This window comes from Arachis ipaensis, chromosome B3 (assembly GCF_059453495.1).
Source record: "Arachis ipaensis isolate K30076 ecotype BB chromosome B3, ASM5945349v1, whole genome shotgun sequence".
NCBI classification, from domain to species: domain Eukaryota; kingdom Viridiplantae; phylum Streptophyta; class Magnoliopsida; order Fabales; family Fabaceae; genus Arachis; species Arachis ipaensis.
The window spans coordinates 141,434,040-141,448,993 of NC_142438.1; the positions used below are offsets into that span (position 1 = coordinate 141,434,040).

The 14,954-nt window shown below is 31.7% G+C and overlaps 1 protein-coding gene across 1 annotated transcript in view; it reads right to left on the reverse strand.

Moving 5' to 3' along the window:
* Positions 1–3,987: 3,987 nt before the first annotated feature.
* LOC110270425 (putative calcium-binding protein CML26) overlaps positions 3,988–14,954 on the reverse strand; it is a 30,620-nt gene continuing 19,653 nt past the window's right edge. Inside the window, exon 3 of the mRNA XM_088508701.1 lies at positions 3,988–4,044. The gene's annotated coding sequence lies outside the window, so the exon portion shown is untranslated. The remainder of the gene's footprint in view (positions 4,045–14,954) is intronic.

Here is a 14,954-nt window from a genome sequence, read left to right on the forward strand (position 1 = left end):
ATTAAATTAAAGCTCAAGATGTTAGGGTTAATAATAAACAATCATTGTAGATCAGTTGATTGCTGTATATGCCTCTTTGGAGTTTGGTAAATCGGATATAGGGAACTTTATATACTTTTCAAAAAGTATATGTTGAGTTAGAAGTGATTATTGGTATATATATGATGACAAATATTGATTGGATTAAAAGTCCAAATTTAATTTAATGTGTGTGTTAGTGGTATAGGTTTAATACTTTATCTTTCAGCTCAAATTTATGTTGTTTCAGCAAACTACCAATACATTAAATTGTTCAGTCCAAATGTTTATGAAGATAAATTAGAACCAAAAACATAAAAAAAAAGAAGGTTCTATTATTTGCCCAAAAAAAAGAATATTTGGCATCATTTTGAAGAATGAGAAATAACTGAGACAATATCAAGGACACAAAGACAGTAGAGGATCAAAAAAATTCAAAAGTTAGGAGAACAAATATAACATGCAAAGAACAACAGAAAAACAGTAGAACAAATTTAAAAGAACAGAGGTGGTGGAACATCTCTTCAGATAGTAGAATTAGTGGAGTAAAATGAAAAAAACCTGCATATTAAGGAAGACACCAACGACAGACAGAATGAGTAAAGAAAATGAATAGGTAATGAAGCAATTTGAAGGGAGAGACTCATAAGCTAGCCTCACATCAACATTTGAATACAAGAGAAAATAGAGTGACACTTAAGCATCATCTCATATATTTGAGCTAAAATATTTTTCTTCAAATTTATGCTTCATTTGAAATTTCAGTGTTATGGTTATCTAATATTATCTTTCTATAATTGAAAAAAAGGTTATCCACAGTGAGAAGAAAATTGAAAAAGCCATGAGAGAAAAGAGGCAAGAGAGAAGCATAGAAAAGCCAAAAGAATTTTCTGTGTAATTGCTTTAGTTGAACTAAGGTTTAGTTTCCCTTGCTAAGTTGGGATAGCACTTGATGGTGGCTAGGTTTGGATAAAAGTTTAGTGGTTGATACTATATGAATTAGGTTATAATTTATTGGTATTGGTGTATGTAATCAGTTTGATTATAGTGAAAATTCTATCATGGTTGTGGTGGAGACTGGATGTGAATTTTATGGCACTAGAAAATCGAACTAAGATACATGATGGCCTCATTCTCTTCTTCTCTTCTCTGTTTATTTTTGGTGTAGGAGACAAAAAGAAAAAAATATCCTGCATAACCAGCTTTTGCAAAAAACAGAGTAAAAGAACTTCATTTCTAAATTCAACTTGATTCAACCCCATTTTTAAGTTCTAGCAGTATCATCAATTGGTATCAAGAGTCTAGTCTCAAGAAGTCAAGCTCCACAGCTTGAAGTAAAGATCCATGGCCAACAACATGAGTGCTAGCATCATGGCATAAACGCTCACCGAAGGACAGTCTAACAATAGACCTCCTTACTTCAACAGCAGCAACTACTCATACTGGAAAGAGAAAATGAGAATCTTCGTGCAATCAATCGATTACAACTTCTGAAAGATTATTGTCAATAGACCTGATATTCCAACAAAGCAAAATGTTGATGGAGATGTGATGTCAAAGGAAGACAATGAGTGGACAAAGGAAGAGAAGAAGAATGTTGAACTCAATACCAAGAAAATCAACTTAATGCACTGTGTGATAAGTTTTGATGAGTACAAAAACGTTTAAAGGTGCAAAACTGTCAAAAAAATATGCGACAAGTTAAAACTCACCTATGAAGGAACCAAACAAGTGAGAGACAAGAATAGACATGCTGATGAAGGAATACGAGATGTTCATCATGAAGAAGAATGAAAGCATTGATCAGATGTTCGAAAGGTTCTCAATAATCATCAACAACTTGGATGTCATGGGAAAGAGCTATTCAGAAGAAACATTAGTAAGAAAGATCTTGAGGAGTCTCACAAAGAAGTAGGAAGTGAAAAGTACATCCATCTCGAAAAGGAATAATTTGATTAAAATCACCTATGATGAGCTAAGAAGCAAGTTGCTAGTCTATGAAACTACTCACATGTCTTAAGATAGAGATGACAAAAAAAATATACCATTGAAGTCAAGAATGATAACCAAAGAAGAGGAATATGATGACAGCATTTTAGATGAAGAGATGGTACTTTTTGCAAGAAAAATGAGAAGATTAATGAGATTTAAAAGTAAAGGCAAAGGAACTACTTCATCTAAAGATTTCAAGAAGAATCAATTCAAGTTTACTTGTCACCACTGCAAGGAGTCGGGTCACTTCAACTCCGACTATCCTCAATTGAAGAAAGGCAAAAAATTAAGGAAGGACAAGAAGAAGGTGATGATGACAACAAGAAAAGATTTGGAAAATGATTTTGATTTAGAAGATGAAGAAAATTATTATCATAAGGCTCAAATGTGCTTGATGGCTGATCACACGGACATGGATGAGATAGATCTCTCTGATTTATCCATTAATAAACTGCACTATATTATCAAAGATTTTACAATGAACTCAAAGAAACTTTTTGATAAATATATTAAGTGCAAGAAAGATAATGAGGTATTGAGAGGTGAAAATGAATTTTTATTAGAAATGATAAAGGCAACTGAAGCTTGTATAAAAAATCTTTGAAAGAAGAAAATAATGCTTTAAGAGATGAATTAAACAAATTCAAACTCAAGCATTTGATCTCAGCCTCTACTGATTTAATTGCTAAAAATGAAAGAGTGAATCAAAAAATTAAGAATCTTAATGGAGACCTAGCAAAATTTGTTCAAAGTTTACAAAATATTGACAAATTACTTGCTTGTCAAAGATCTAGTTTTGAAAAATCTGGACTTGGATTCAAAAAGAAATCAAGTGTGTTTTTTAAACAAACTTTTAAAAAATCTAAAGCTTCTTCTTCCAGGAATGTTAAGCCCAAAATTTTCAGCAAGCCTCAAAATCAGCAAATAGGAACCATTGCTATAAATGCAATAGAAATGGTCATGTTCCTCAATAATTCTTCATTTTTCTAAGGTCTTTTGGTGATAACAAATTGTATAAAGTTATTTATGATTATAATGCTCTTTGGCAACCAAAAAGATTTCGCATAAGAGGATCCAAATAGATTTGGATACCTAAGGTTAGTTGAAGAACATGCATGTTTGCCTTACATCCAAGAAAAAAAGGGATATGTGGTATCTTGATAGTAGATGTTTAAGACATATGACCAGAAATGCTACCTTCTTCATAAAACTCAACAAATATGATTGAGGATTTGTCACTTTTGGAGATGATGGTAAAGGTAAAAGAATTGCAATTGATAAGGTTGGCAAAGATTTTTTTACTTGCATAGATAGTGTCTTTCTAATAGATGAGTTAAAGCATAATCTATTGAGCATAAGTCAATTATGTGACATTGGATATTTAGTAACTTTTAGGAAATTAGATTGTAGAGTCATAAATGAAAAATCCGAGGCTGTTTTGTTTATTGCAAAAAGATGTAACAATGTCTATGATCTCATTCTGAAAAATGGATGTGGCATAAGAAATTAGGACATGCTAGTGCAACATCCTACCACACAGAGCCTTACGCTTAAGTCGTAAAGTAGAGGTGACGAGGTATTACGACCTCTAAAAGAAAAGACGTATATAAATATAGTTGAAAGGATTTATAATTAGGAGCCTTGAAGAAAAAGCTAAGCAAAAGGGAAAACAGAAAATCATGTCACACTCGCATGGTTAATCGTAAAACGGATAGGTAAAATCAAAAGAAGGCTAAAAATATAATATACAGATCATAGTTTCAAAATACAGATATCAAGCTCCAGACCCGACCTGCAAAGCTAAGGCCGACCAGAGTATTTAATTATATATATATACAACTCAAAATATGACTCAAAATACAGAATAAATACCTGTTTCTCTAAGTCAACCTCTAGGAGGGACAAACATAAAATATATACAGAGAAGAATCTATATACATATATACATAGCATAAATACAAAGTACAGCATCCCAGAAAAACCAAACTTCGCTTGCACAGGGAACTCTAGACATTCAGCGAGGTGCCTCTTGACCTGCATTTGAAAAACAACAGAAATATGTATGGAATAAAAATTGAGAATTCTCAGCATGGTAAAGGTGTCCGCATAGTTAATATAATAGGTCCCGAAAAAGCCAAAGGCATTTCTAGAACTATGACACTCAGATTTCAGCTTAAAGATCCAACTAAACCAGAAATTAAGTATGTTATCTAAGATATTTCAAGTTCTAAATCTAACTTTAACTTAACACGTCTCTTTCTATCTCCTCTAATCCTCTGAATCACCAGTGGAACAACCCCCTCACACCTTCGCTAAGAGGGATTTCTCAGAAAATATACACATACAATTCAAACAAGAAAAATACAGATAGAGGTGAAATTACAACAAGTAAAGCAAGTAGCAGATAAGCAGAGTTAAGCAATTAAGCAAACTAAAACAATGCACACCCAAGCAAAACATACAAATGCACATGATGTAATACTTGTCCTGTGGCTGATGAGTCTCATCTGTCAGTTATATAGTTAACCTGACATGTCTTGGTAGCTAACCATTAGACAGTCCCTCTGTGCGTGCATCCCCAAGCTCAAAAATAATATCCATGAAGTCAAACTCCAAGCTCAAATATAATATTTCATGGATTCAAACTCCAAGCTCAATAATATTCCATAGAGTCAAACTCCAAACTCAATAATATAATATTCCATGCAGTCAAACTCCAAGCTCAATAATATTCCATGGATTCAAACTTCAAGCTCAATAATATAATTTCATGGAAAAATCTCAAACTCAAATTTATATATATGCATGCCCATGGGGAACCCGGAAAGTTAAAGTGTCTGGTCACTTCTTGCGATAGAGGGTCAACAATGTCTCAAAATATATAAGCCACATAATGATCTTTTCTTTTTTTAAAATAATATTTCAAATCTTCAATTTTTATAGAAATTTCGGTAACATCTCCTCTAAAATTCAAACTTCTGCCACCCTTCAAAGGTCTCAACCACCAAACCAAACACCTCTCAGTCATTCAAATCATTCCTAATATCAAATTATTTTAAAATCAAACCAATTTCAATATTAAATCTTTTTCAAAAACCAACTAACTTCACTAGCAAACTGCTTAAAAAATCGACTCTCACATCTCTCAACCAATCCATTCAATTCAATTTCACAAACTCACCATCAATCCTCAACACATCAACAATCGTCATTATTTTATACCCATCAAAGTCATAATCCAACACATACAAATTTATTCATCCTTTATACACACATCATAAACCATATTCACAATTCATCAATAATTCATTCAATTCATTCCTATCTTAAGGTCTCAGAGCCTAAGTTTTCACGTGACATTAAATATTAACTACGAAAAACCAAAATCATACCTTATTTGATTCCTCTCTAAACTCGAAACACCTCAAAAACCTCTCCTTTTATAAGCTCCAAGTTTTCAAACGTCAATCCCTCAAGCTTAATCACTCGAATTTCATTCCAAGCCGCCAAATTGAACTCCAAATCAACCATAACACAATCTAATTCACACAATATCACTATAATCATAATAGGGTTCATTAATTCAATGATTCATAAGGGTTCAACAGGTTTTTACCTTACTCACGGATCAATTGGACAAAACTCAGTGATTATCCGCTGCTAGAGTTCACCTAAACTATAAAAATCATTCAATTCTTCAATACCCAAACTCAAAACCCAAAAAATTGAGGAGAGAAATAACTGGAAAAGAAACACAAATTTCTTATCACTTTGTTTGAATAGAATTAAAGCGAATTTTGAGACGAACACGTGGTCGCTGACGGCTCGTCAATCGGAGCTCCAAATTGAAAGTTATGGACGATTGAATTTTCGGAGACGTTAGGTTTAGGTTTTTAACGTTACTCTTCTTCCCTTCATGTAAAAATGAAAGAGAAGGGACAAGAGGCTGAGCTCTTATATTTGTTTGGTGGGCCTTGGGCCCGGTTTGGGCCGGTTCGACCGTTTCGATTCGTTGGCCCAATTTTGAGGCAAAATCTTTAAAATTAGTGTCAAAATTTGTATTTTTAATATTTCTACTTTCGTAAACTATAAAATTTAATTTCTTAATTTTTTTGAATAATAATTAATTTATTGGCTAATTATTTATTTATTTCGCGGGGTTTACACTAGCATGTTCCGAATCTCTAAACTTGTTAAAAGATGCTTTGTAAGAGGTCTTCCTAACATTAAGTTTGATAAAAATATCATATGTAATTCTTGTCAAATGGGTAAATAAACAAAAACTTCTTTCATACCCAAAGAAGATGTCTCTATTAAGAAATAATTGGAATTATTGCATCTTAACCTGTTTAGACCAACTAGGACTCAGTCTTGAAGGAAAAGGCTATGGAATGGTTATTATGGATGAATATATTAGGTTTAGTTGGGTGTTCTTCCTAACTCATAAGGATGAAATATTTTATGTTTTTGAAAAATTCAGCAAGAAAATTCAAAATAGATCTAAAAATTGTTTCAATTAAAAATGATCATGGTAAAGAGTTTGAAAACTAACATTTTGAATCTTTTTGTGATAAACAAGGCATATCACACAACTTCTCTTGTCCTAGAACACCACAACAAAATAGGATTGTGGAAAGGAGAAATAGAAATTTACAAGAAATAGCTATAGCTATATTTTGTGAATATGATGTTCCCAAATTCTTATGGGCTGAATTTGTAAATAAAGCTTGTTACGTTTTAAAGCAAACTCTCATAAGAAAGTTTTTGAAGAAAACACCCTATAAACTTTGGAAATGACACTCTCTCCTAATATCAAGTATTTTCGTGTGTTTGGTTGCAAGTGTTTTATACTGAACATAAAAAAATTTTTAGAGAAATTTGATCCTAAAACACATGAAGGTATTTTTTTAGTTATTTCACAAATAACAAGGCCTATAGAGTCTATAACAAGAACTCTAAGACTGTTGAGGAGACTATACATATCTCATTCTATGAATCTAACATTATTCCTAGTGTTTGCATTGATGAAAGTCCAGAAATTGAAATTGAAGTGACCAAGACTGCTGAGTTAGAACATTTAAACTCAAGCTCACAAGAAGCAGCACCTGAAAGCATTAAGAATGACAATTCTGCAGGAGAAAATTTGCAGTTATCTCCTGTCATAGCTGAAAAAGGTCAAGAGAATGAAAATTTCTGAAAAACTATCAGAGAAATTCATAATTGGTTATCCCTCCAAAGAAATGACAATAAGATCATCCTTAAAAAGAGCCAAATCAAATAATATAGCCCTCATCTTAAAATTGAACCTCAAAATATACAAAAATCTCTTGTAGATCCATCTTGAATTTTGGCTATGGAGGAGAAATTATAGTAATTTGAAAAGAATAAAGTCTATACCCTTGTGCCTGATTTGAATGGAAAGAAAGTCATGGGTATAAAATGGATCTTCAGAAACAAATTGGGTGAAGATAAAACCATTAACCGAAACAAAACAAGATTAGTTGCTCAAGGTTATGATCAAGAGGAGGGTATTGATTTTGATGAATCATTTGCACCTGTAGCTCGAATGGATGCCATCAGATTGCTCTTAACCTATGTGGCTCATTGTGGCTTCAAGCTATTCCAAATAGACGTAAAGTGTACATTTCTAAATGGAATAATAGATAAAGAAGTCTATGTGGCTCAACCTGCTGGATTTGAAAATAAAAACTTTTTAAATTATATTTTCAAACTAGCTAAAGTCTTGTATGGTTTGAGACAAGCTCCTAAAGCTTAGTATGAGGGGCTAAACTCATTTTTATTGAAAAATAATTTTTAAAGAAGAGCCACTGATACCACTCTATTTATTAGAAATTCCAATGATCATTTTATTCTTGTGCAAGTGTATGTTGATGATATCATTTTTTGTTCTGCTAATGAAGATTTATGTGCAAATTTCGCTAAGCTTATGACTAGTAAATTTGACATGAACATGATGGGAGAACTCACTTTTTTTCTAGGGTTGCAAATTAAGCAAACTGCAGAGGACATCTTTGTTCATAAAAAAAGTATGCCAAAGAACTTGTCAAGAAGTTTGGGCTGGACTGTGCTAAACCTATGGGAACTCCTATGCATCCAAACTTCAAGCTAGACAAAGATGAACATGCTAGAGATATAGATGAGACAAGATATAGAGAAATGATTGATTCCTTAATGTATCTTACTTTCTCAAGTCCTGATATCATTCAAAGTGTTAGTGTGTGCTTAAGATTCCAACGCTCAAGATTCCAATCAAAGCCTAAGGAATCTAATTTCTTGCTGTGAAAAGAATCATCTAATATGTACTTGGTACCACTAATTATGGTTTATGATATCCCAAAACTGATTCCTTTCAATTAGTGAGTTATTGTGATGCAGATTTTGTTGGAAATAAAATTGATAGAAGAAGCACTAGTGGCATTTGTTGCTTTCTTGAAAAATCTCTCAATGTATGGTCAAGCAAGAAGCAAGCAACCGTTGCTTTGTCCATTGTCGAAGCTGAGTACATTGCAACCTCTTCATGTTGCTCTCAATTATTGTGGTTGAAAACTCAATTGGCTTATTACAAGTTGAATGCTTCTAATATTCCATTATTTTGTGACAATATGAGTGATATAAATCTTTCAAAAAATTCTGTTCTTCACTCTAGAACAAAGCACATTGAAATTATATTTCACTCTATAAGAGAACATGTGTAAAATAGAAATTTAGACATTTAATTTGTTAAATCAGAACATCAACTAGCATATATTTTCACTAAACCATTGATTGAAGAGAGATTCTGTAAATTGCACACTATATTGGATATTATTGATTCATCAAAATTCTCTTGATCTTTCTAATGATCTGGTTGAATGTTTTATCTCACAGGTCGATATGAGATAATTCTAGGCAGATGATGAGTGGGCTTCATTATTTAAGTTGTCACTACTTAGAACCCTTGTGAACATATCAGATTTTGTGGACTCCTTGTGTTTGTTTCTCTATTCTTGAATAAGCCATATGTGTTTGATTTTATTGGACCTACTTTGGACTTGCATTAAAAAAAAAAGCACTTGCTTTCACTATTATATCTTTTAAATGCATTTTCTAAAATATGGTTCATTTGGTTACAGTTGTAAAAATCAATTCTTTTCAAATTTTCAATATTTTTAAACTGAGACCTTTGTACTATTCTAGGTCTATATTAATGCACCACTACATGCACCATTTCACTCATACCTCTCTCTATTCATACTCCCCACTCTCCTCTTTCTGCAAACTGACCAGTGATTTATAAGAATGACTCGCAAGAAGAGAGTCGTTCGTAAAGGTACTCATAGTGGTGCTCAAACTTCTCGTTATTCTCCCTCCACTACCATTTTCATCAACTCCTATTAATCTCCCTCTCCAAACGACTCTCTTTTATCTTCTCCTCCTAACAGTGATCCTGAAAGAATGGCTCGCACCAAAACCACTGCTCGTCACCCTAGAGTGGCTCCTAGACCAACTCCATCTCAGCCAAGTTTCTCTCGTGGCAAACGGCCCATTAGCAAGGAAGAAGAAGAGCTTTCTCCCTCTTCTACTCACCCTAGTCGTGGTACAGTAAATGATTTTCTACTTCGTCCTATTTCTTAACCAAGGCTTCCAAATCGCATTGCCTACAAATCTTTTTATGATGATTTTCCAAAAGTTTCCTATGATTTCTGTCATTACAACTCCATAAACCATATGTTTTTCTACAAAGACATCATTGATCGACTTATCTGTCCTCCTAAACTTGTCAATCTTGATGATCTTCGTCAAAATGGTCTGAACTTTATGTCTATATTTGCTTTTCAATGATGGATTCCCGTCATCTCTATTCGTGAAAATGTCTACCCTGATCTTGTGAGACAGTTCTATAGTAACATGTCCAACAAAGAAAAAAGGATTGCTTCATTTGCTTCAAAGTCCTAGATTACCAGGAAAAGGGAATCAATGTGTCCTATTTTGAAGCCCTAGGGGCTGTCTGTGTCAATATTCCTCTTCTTGAAGACAAGTCACTTGGTCCAGTTCGTGCTCAATTGCACAGGATTGTGAATCACATTATTCTGCCTATTTTCAACGCGTTTCATTCTACGATACACTGGTTATATTTGCTCTTCTATCTAAAATTTCCATTTCATTTGCTTATCTTTTGTTAAGGCACATGCATGAATGTGTTCGTTCGAAAAATGCTTTACCTTATACCATACTGCTCACTAAAATTTTTTCAATATTATAATGTTGATTTTGGGGCTAAAATTTCTAGAGAGTTTAATTCTTACATAAAAGAGGGTGGTGCAGTAAAAAGAATAGCAAGCAAGCGTCGAAGCACTAATGAGGAGACTGAAGATCCAAAATAGAGAAATGTTCCCCTGATTCCAAAATCAAACTTTGCCAAAATCTAAATCTCAACTAGTATCATGAAGGATGTGCTTCAAGAGTTTGTGAATCTGACTGATATTCTCATTAACTTTGGGGCTGAAAGAAAAAGAGCTGATGGAATAGAAGAAACGACACTCAAGAAGACCAAAGGTTGCATTCGCATTCTCAAAAATTATGTTGAGGTTGGTTCCAACACTACTGACAATGAGGATGATGATGCCTTAGATGACTCCAACTCTGATGCCTAGATTATCTCATATCTGATCTAGCCATTTCAAACTATCTCTAACTTCGTTTAGAGACTTGTTAGGCTTTCTTCATTTTGCTTATATTGGATGACTATATGCACCTTAATACTTTGCATTGACTGCCACTTATGACTGCTACTGCTGTGACTCTAACACTCTTTTGCAGGTTCTTTGTTTTTCCTCCTTGATGACAAAAAGGGGAGAAAAAGAAAAAGAGACTTAGGCTTTAAATGTTTAATGCATATTTTGTCTTATGTGTTCATGAGTTCATTTTCTCGCTACATCCATTGAATATTTGCTCTGTAATATTGTTGCTATGCTACATTGCTATGTTACTAGTTATTGACTATTTTGAGTATTCTCCATTCTGAGGGGAAGTCATGATTAAAGGGGGAGCAATGCTAACATTGAGGGGGAGCACTACTCATTCACATACAGTTCGGATGATTATAAAAGAGAAGTGTTCTCAACTCATTTAAATTAAATTTTAAATTTATTTATCCTCTTTTATCATGTTTGTCATTAAGGAGGAGATTGTTGAGTTAGAAGTGATTATTGGCACATATATGATGACAAATATTTATTGGATTAAAAGTCCAAACTTGATTTAATGTGTGTGTTAGTGGTGCAAGTCCAATACTTTATCTCTCAGTCCAAATTTATGTTGTTTCAACAAATCACCAATACACTAAATTGAGGCTCCAGCCCAAATACCTATGAAAATAAATTAGAACCAAAAACATAAAGAAAAAAGGTTATGCTATTTGCCAAAAGGAAAAAGAAAAAGCAAGAAGGATATTTGGCATCATTGTGGAGAATGAGGGACAATTGGGACACTATCAAGGACACAAGGACAACAGAAGATCAAAGAAATTCAGAAGTTGGGAGAGCAAATACAACATGCAAAGAATAGCAGAAAAATAGTAGAACAAATTCAAAAGAGCAGAGACGGTGGAGTAGCTCCTCGAATAGCAGAGTTAGTGGACCAAAATGAAAAAGGACTGCATGCCAAGGAAGACAGCAGCAACGGGCAGAATGAGCAAGGAAAATGAAGAGGCAATGAAGCAATTTGAAGGGAGAGACTCATACTATAAAGCTAGCCTCACATCAACATTTGAAAACAAGGAAAAATAGAGTAACACTTGAGTATCATCTCATACACTTGAGCTGAAATATTTTCCTTCAATTTTTTGCTTCATTTAAAATTTTAGTGTTATGGCTATCTAATGTTATCTTTTTGTAATTGAGAAAAAGGCCATTCATGGTGAGAAAAAAATTGAAAAAGCCATGAGAGAAAAGAGGCAAGAAAGAAGCATAGAAAAGTCAAAAGAATTTTCTGTGTAATTGTTTTAGTTGAACTAAGGTTTAGTTTTTCTTGCCAAGTTGGAACCGTACTTGGTGGTGGTTAGACTTGGGTAGAAACTTAGTGGTTGATACTAGATGAATTAGGTTGTAATTCATTAGTATTGGTGTATGTAATCAGTTTGATTATAGTGAAAATTTCACCATGGTTGTGGTGGAGACTGGATGTAAGTTTCATGGCACTAAAAAACTGAACCAGGATACATACTAGCCCCATTCTCTTCTTCTCTTCTCTGTTTATTTCTACTTTTAGAGACAAAAGAAAATTTTTTTCTGTATAATCAACTTCTACAAAAATAGAATAAAAGAACTTCATCTTTGAATTCAACTTGATTCAAATCCCCTTCTCAAGTTCTAGTAGTACCATGAGTATATATTAATATTTTATTTTTCATAAATAAAAGAGTTATTGTGTTTGTAGTTTGTACTTTAGTTTTTAGAAGTTAGATATGGATAATTTTTAAGGTTAGTTTTATAAAATAAATTTAAGAAAAAAATAAATATAATTTTATATATTAATAAATATAATTTTTTTAAAAACACATCAAACATTATTGTTATAACTTTTATTTATTGAAAGTATTTTTTATTTTATTAAATATAGCTACTATAATTTAAAAAAAATGGAAAAAAAAATAAGTAACTTCTGAAAGGCAAGTCAAGAATAGCAATACCAAGCTCAAAGGTGAGACTCACCTAAGGTTAAATTATTGTTTGACAAGCTTAACAGGTTATTCTATTTTGTATTTTCTGGATTCAAACTTAAATAGAGAAAGCTGAGAAACACAACACAAATTTTTTTGTCATAATAAATGTCTATGTCACTTGCAATCTACCTTATAATTTATAGACTTGATGATTCGCAGATTCAATTTTGAAGAATTCAAATTCATTTCTCGTGATAGAGATCGAATGTTATTTAACAATTAAACTATGTTTTAATTGGATTAGCATGAAATTTCTGCACGAAAATTTTCACCCACTAAAAATTTAATTACTTTATCATAATTTGAAATTGTGACCCGAAATAACCAAAAACTAAGGATTTTTTCATTTAAGGGTAAAGTATATTTTTTGTCCCTAAAGTTTGGCAAAAGTTTCAAAAATATCCTTAAGTTTTATTTTGTTTCAATTTTGTCCCAGAAGTTTTCGATTTGCATCAAATATACCTCCGACGGCTAAATTTTCAAAAAATTTAAGACTAATCTAACAATAATGCATGAAAATGATACTTAATTTGCTTGTGTTGAGGGTTATTTTTATGAAATTGTTGTTGAATTGGTCTTAAATTTTTTGAAAAATTAACCACTAAGGGTATATTTGATGCAAATCGAAAACTTTTGGGACAAAATTGAAACAAAATAAAACTTAGGGATATTTTTGAAACTTTTGTCAAACTTCATGGACAAAAAGTATACTTTGCCCTTCATTTAAATAAAAAATATCCTATTTACAAATTGTTTCGCTTGATTTTTATTTAATATCGATATAGTGTGTATTAAATTTGTATCAAGAATTTCAATTCAAAAAATAGATACAATTTTTCTATAAAAATAAGTTTGACTCGAGAATTATCGCATTGAAAATAATTTTGCAAGCAATGAAGTAATAGGAGTCTGCCAATGAGTAATAGTTCAAATGGCATAGTCTCCGAATATTCAATTAAGAGGTTGCGGATTCAAGTCTTATATCTTTGGTAAAAAAAATAAAATAAAGTAATAGGAGTCTTAAACAAATAACAATGAAATTCTATAAATTAGCGTTAAACTAAAAGAACTTTAGAGAATGCCATTAAAATATTTTAAGATATATAAGAATGCAAATTAATTAACAAACTCAGATAAATGAACATTAAATAAAGAATAAAAGTAAATTGAAAAATAAAAGTACATAAATAAATAATGAAAATAAAATGATTTCAGAGTTTACACCCTCACATGTACTGGTACTCACATATACTTAGTACTCTGTATCCTTCCTTTATGTCAACCAAAAAGAGATTTAGTGTGATCTGACATATGAAAGCCTTTTTAAAATTTTTTGACCCTCTTATTTATACAGAAGAAACATGTGTGGATGGTTATTAGTCTCTTATCCACGATTTTGTTTTATTTATTCTCTAAATTTATCCACCAACATTTTTACTGTATTTTGATAGTCAAGTAATATCCTTCACATTCATCTCTATTAACAATTAATCTATTTTCTATTTGTTATTTACACTTTGATTAGTGTTACCTTATGCATTTTCTTTCCACTCAGATTATACTTAATTGACCAAAGTACTTCTGTGTCAATAATTATGTATCATAGTCAAAAGCTTTCGAACTTTTATGCTAACACTATTATATATTTAGGATACAATGTTTTTAGTGAAAAAATTTAAACTCTTATTTTTGCTAATTATGCATAATTTTTTTTAAGATAGAGAGACTCAAACTCACAACTTTTGAATATGGAGGAGACTATGTCATTTGAGTTATAATTCATTGGCCTATTTATACATAAATTGCAAGCGAAAATTCAATAACAATAAGATTTATTTATCAAATCACAAATGTTCAAGAGTTTCTAACACCAATGTTGCTTTCATTCATTTTTAAGCAATAGTAATGAGATTTTATTTTAAGTATTTTCAGGAAAGAATGTTTAAATATTGAATGATTTAAAACATCATGATTGTATTAATTATTTTTTATAAATCAAATATCTATAATAATAAATATAAAATTAGTCAAATTAGTAAAATAATAAGTATTTAATATTTAAATTCCAATAAAAAGGTTTTAGATTTAATGTTTCTTTTTTTGTTGTTGTTATTCTAACCATTTTATTGAGTAGGATATAACTTTATACCTAAAAGAAAATGTTAGGTCTATGTTGAATTTGGGTTTACAAATGATGACAAACATTTCTTTGGATTTGAAG